The sequence below is a fragment of the Chrysochloris asiatica genome, unplaced genomic scaffold (assembly GCF_000296735.1).
Source record: "Chrysochloris asiatica unplaced genomic scaffold, ChrAsi1.0 scaffold00726, whole genome shotgun sequence".
NCBI classification, from domain to species: Eukaryota; Metazoa; Chordata; class Mammalia; order Afrosoricida; family Chrysochloridae; genus Chrysochloris; species Chrysochloris asiatica.
The window spans coordinates 68,257-73,555 of record NW_006409244.1 but is presented as its reverse complement, the minus strand read 5'-3'; the positions used below and the strand labels follow the sequence as shown (position 1 = coordinate 73,555).

Below are 5,299 nucleotides of genomic sequence, written 5' to 3'. Positions count from 1 at the left end.
GAAGGCATACTGAATGATTTCAAATCAGGAATGATGTGTGACAGGGTTGCATACTTCATCATATTTATTTAATCTGTATGATGAACAAATAATTTGAGAAACTGAATTATTTAAAGAAGAATGTGGCAAGAGGATTGGAGGAAGATTCCTTAACAATCTCTATTATGTAGCTGATGTTGTTAAGTGTTGTGGAGTTAATTCTAACCCATAACAACCCTGTATAGGGTTTCTAATGCCTAGCTGGTGAGCTTGAACCACCAACCTTGCAGTTCAAATGACTTTGCAGTCTGACTTAATAGCCCACAGCCCCACAACCTGCTAATTGAGAGTGAAGTGGATGTAAACTACTTACTGATGAAGATCAAAGGGCACAAACTTCAATATGGATTGCACTTCAGTGTAAAGAAAACAAAAAACTGGCCCAATAAATGACATCATGATAAATGGAGAAAGAATTGAATTTATGAAACACTTCAGTTTGCTTTGATCTAAAATCAGTACTCATGAAAACCAACAGTCAAGATATCAAGTGATGTATTGTTGTTGTTGTTGTTGTTGTTAGGGGCCATCTGCACCACTGTGCTGATCTATCTCTTCGGAGGTCTCCCTCTTTTTTTCTGACTCTCTATTTTAGCAAACATGATATTTTTCTCCAGGGACTAGTCCTCCTGATAGTATGTCCTAAATATGAGAGAAATCTGGGCTTAAAGGCTTTCAACGAATGTTCTGAACATAATTCATCCAACTCAATTATGTTTGTTCTTTTGAAGACCATGGTACTTTCAATATTCTCCTCCAACACCATAACTCAAATGCATCAATTCTTCTTGGACCTTTCTTATTCATTGTCCAACTTTCACATGTATATGAGATTATTGAAAATATCATGGCATGGTTCATGCACATATTCGTCTTCAAATTGACATCTTTGATCTTGAACACTTTAACAAGGTCTTGTGCAGAAGACTTGTCCAATGCATTGCGTTATTTAATTTCTTGATGGCTACATCCATTAATGTTGATGGTTCATCTGATCAAAACGAAGTCTTTGAAAAATTCAAACTTTTCTTCATTTATATGAATGTTGTTTATTGATCCACTGAGAGGAATTTTGTTTACTTTACATTGAAGTGCAGCCCATATCAAAGACAATGGTCTATGATCTACATCAGTAAGTATTTGAAGTCCTCTTCACTTTCAGCAAGCAGGCTTATATCAGCTACATATTGCTGGTTTTTAATGAGTCTTCTTCCAATCCTGATGCCACTTTTTTCTTCATGTTATCTACTTCTTGTATTATGTATTCAGCATACAGTTTGAATAAGTATGGTGAAAGAATCAATTCTGGGATACACACTTCCTAATTTTAAATCACTTAGATTCCCTTGTTCTGTTTGAACAACTGCCAATTTTTCTATTACAGGTTCCTCTTGAGCCAAGATTCATTTCACATCAACAATGATATCCATCATTCCATGCATCTTTTGAATCTGGCCAGGAACTCTGAAAGTTCTCTCTCAATGTATGGTTGCAGCTATTTTTGTATTTTCTTTACCCAAATTTAACTTGCATGCAATAATAATGATACTGTCTAATGATTTCTGCTTTCCATTGGGTCACCTGACTTGGGATGGGCACAAATATGGATCTTCCTAATTTCTTGGCATTGATGAGTGTTGACATATTTCAATTTACATTAGATTAGTTACTGGTGCCTTGTTCTTTACCAATGCCTTCAATGCACCATTGACTTCTTCATTAAGGCTAATTGGCTCTTAATCATATGCTGCCTCTTGCAATGGTTGAATGTTTGATATTTTACATTAGGCAAACCTGCTGCAGAAGACCTCCTTAATAAAATATTAAAAAGCAAAGACATCAGTTTGAGGATTAAGGTACATCTGAGTCAATCCATGATATTTCCAATTTCCTCATATATTTAGAAAGTTGGACAATGAGTAAAAAAGATCATTGAAGGATTGATTCTATATGAGCTAAAAATCAGTAGTAAGATTTCTGGTTGTGGAAGTCTGCATATGCCATCTTTAGAAATCAATACACCCCAAAATGGTGTAAAGGTTAAGATTAGGCTGTTCTGCTGAGCAACCTCTGCAGGGCTGTCTTTATGTCCCTGTTCCTCAGGCTGTAGATGAAGGGGTTCAGCATGGGAGTGACAACAGAGTACATTATTGAGGCCACCGCACTCATTCTGGAAGAAGATGTGACAACTGAACTGAGGTACACTCCGATTCCAGTTCCATAAAATAAGAAAACAACTGACAAGTGAGAACCACAGGTAGAAAAGGCTTTAAACTTTCCACCTGAAGATGAAATTCTCAGAATAGAGGAAACAATTCGAGTGTAGGAGAAAATAATCCCTGAGACTGGAATACAACCAAAGATGGCAGCAATACAATACACTAATATGGTACTGGTAGAGGTGTCAGAACAAGCAAGGTTAATGAGTTGAGGAGGGTCACAGAAGAAATGAGGGATTTCTACAATTGTACAAAAGGTAAGTTGTGATAATGTTGAAACGTTCAACTGTGAGTTCAAAAGGCTGATGAAAAATGACAGCAAAACTAGTAAGCCACAGTGGCGGAGGTTCATGATGGCTGTGTAGTGCAAGGGGTGACAAATGGCCACAAACCTGTCATAAGCCATCACAGTCAAGAGAATGTTGTCCAGACTTGCAAAGAGATAAAAAAAGGACACTTGTGTCAGGCAGCCATTATAGGAGATGGTTTTACTCTGTGTCTGGATGTTGACCAGCATGTTTGGGACTGTGGTAGAGATTAAACCAAAGTCAGCCATTGACAGATTGGAGAGGAAGAAGTACATGGGAGTGTGGAGGTGGGGGTCAGAGCTGACAGCCAGGATGATGAATAGGTTCCCAGTCACAGTGATCAGGTATATGGACAGGAATAATCCAAAGAGAAAGGGTTGCAGTTCTGGATCGTCAGAAAGGCCCAGCAGGAAGAATTCTGAGATACCTGTTAGATTTTGTTGCTCCATGTATCTGAGACAACTTTAGAAAAAAAGAAAAGATGGTTGTTAAAAGGAAATAAGTTAACAGGCATCCATAAGTGAGTCTATATTTTGAATTCAGGGATTTGCCAGTGTACAAATTAGCAAGTTGCAAGAATAGTTTCTTTTTTTCTTTTACACTCATCACAAGGATGCATGTAGCAGCTAGCATAGTTTGACATTTAATAAATGTTTGGACATTGTGTTTTACTCAGAATTATAGTCAATAGCAGTATAGTTGATTTATTTTTGAAATGCAATCACACTTTTATTTGATTAGGATCAACACTGGACTGCATACCACAAGTTCTTTGGCAGTTTAAACCCACCAGATGCTCCTTAGAAACAGGGTCACTGTGAGTCAGACTAACATGATGGCACTTAACAACAACAATAGGAAAGATGCAGTCTTGGTAGGATGCTATAGAATAAGAACTGGATCACAATATCAGCTTGAACTTCAAAGTTTATCATCCAAACCCCCCAGCTGCTCCTTGGAAACCTTATACAGGATCACTATAAATAGGAACCAGCTTGACAGCCCTAATAACAACAAATGGGAAAGATGGAATTGTTGTGAAATGCTGTGGAGTCAGCTCCTACTCACAGCGACCTTTTATAGGGTTTCCAGTGAGTGACTGGTGGGTTTGAACCACTGAGCAGTCCAGTGCATATACTCCAGCACCACACCAGAAGCCTAATAATTCCCAGGAAATCTGAGCACAGAATGTACTGAAATTTTACAGTGTGCCTAAGTTTACACAACAAGACTTACTTTCTCCTGTTCTTTCTCTGTTTATCCTTTTAGCTTTGCATTTGTGAAAACCTCCATATTTTTTTTAAATAACTGAATGCTGTACATTATATTTTAAATATGTCCGATAGAAAGTCCTAATATGAATAATCATGTCCTGTTTTATTTTGTACTTAATCCTTGGACTCTCGATAAGCAGAACATAAACATGGGCAGGTATGCACTCAGCATGGAATCCATGCAGCCTACACTCTGATCCTATGAACCAGGAAAGGGCTAGATAATATATAACACAGTGTTGCCTTTGTAATTTTCATTATAGCCTACTCTGTGCCAATCATGGAATAAATTCTTCAAAATCAGAAATAAATAATTCTCAGATGTTTCCTTCCAAGTAGTCATTATTTACTTGTAAATGACAAAACAAAACTGCTAGATCATAGGATACTTTAGTTGGTTGTTATGAAAAGTAATCTAATGTGCATTCACATTAATAATAATATGTTTTATATGCCTTGACTATTTGCATCAATCACATATTTAATCATATATGAATATTCATTATTAGTTCCGTTCTTACAGTCAGGCAGATATTTCTCTATATTTACAAGGTATAGAAAAATTCAGTTGGCAACATACAGGCAGAGCAATACTAAGATTTTGTTTCATGGTTAACAAATCATAAGTAGATAGACAGGATTCACAATTAAATTGTAGGTCACGGTGCTGTGGGTTAATGCGTCAAACTGCAAAGCTGTTTGAACTACAAGATAGGCAGTTCATGTTCACCAGCTGCTCCTCGGAAGCCCTATACGGGGTTGCTATGGGTCAGAACCGACCCAATGGCACTTCACAATAACAACAAGACCCAATTACCTAACCATATTCACCCTGTTTTCTTATATTTGAAAATGCTTAATGTAGTGGTCCAGAGTACTTAACCTTAGATGCATCTAAGATACACGTTTAAATACATACCAGTTTCCAGATTCAGAATGGAAACCAAAGTCCATGTGATAGAGATGTGCTAAAATACAAGGAGGAAGGAGGAAGTAGAGGGCTGAGACAAAACCAGCAATGACAAGAGAGAGATCTGACCATCCTGATGTAATTCCCTCCAGTATTCTCTAATATCCTTCTGATCGTTGATGGGCACCAAAAGGTACTCACTTCTGCCTGCTGTGGTCTCGGAGAAACCCCTCAAGAAAGAGCACAATGAGCAGGATCTCTGGCTGGAGACACCAGAAAGTGAAATGACAGGCTGAGTGGACAAGGGGAAATATGGAAAGTGTCTTATGTCTGGTGTCACACTGCTCAGATTCAAACCAGTCTTCATTGTTTTCTGGTCCATTACCTGGAAAAAGTTACAAAAAAAGACAGTTCCTATTCTCTTCTGTTAAATAGTAGCAATGTGTGTTGTTCTTTTCTGGGTGTTGCTGGGCAGGAAATGGAAACAAGTAACCCAAAACTGTAGGCTCACATGCCAGGGATTGTAATCATTGCAATGAAATGGAATAC

The 5,299-nt window shown here is 37.7% G+C and overlaps 1 pseudogene; it reads right to left on the bottom strand.

The window, feature by feature from the left end:
- Positions 1 to 2,085: 2,085 nt before the first annotated feature.
- LOC102819128 lies at positions 2,086 to 3,080 on the bottom strand (annotated as a pseudogene).
- Positions 3,081 to 5,299: the final 2,219 nt, after the last annotated feature.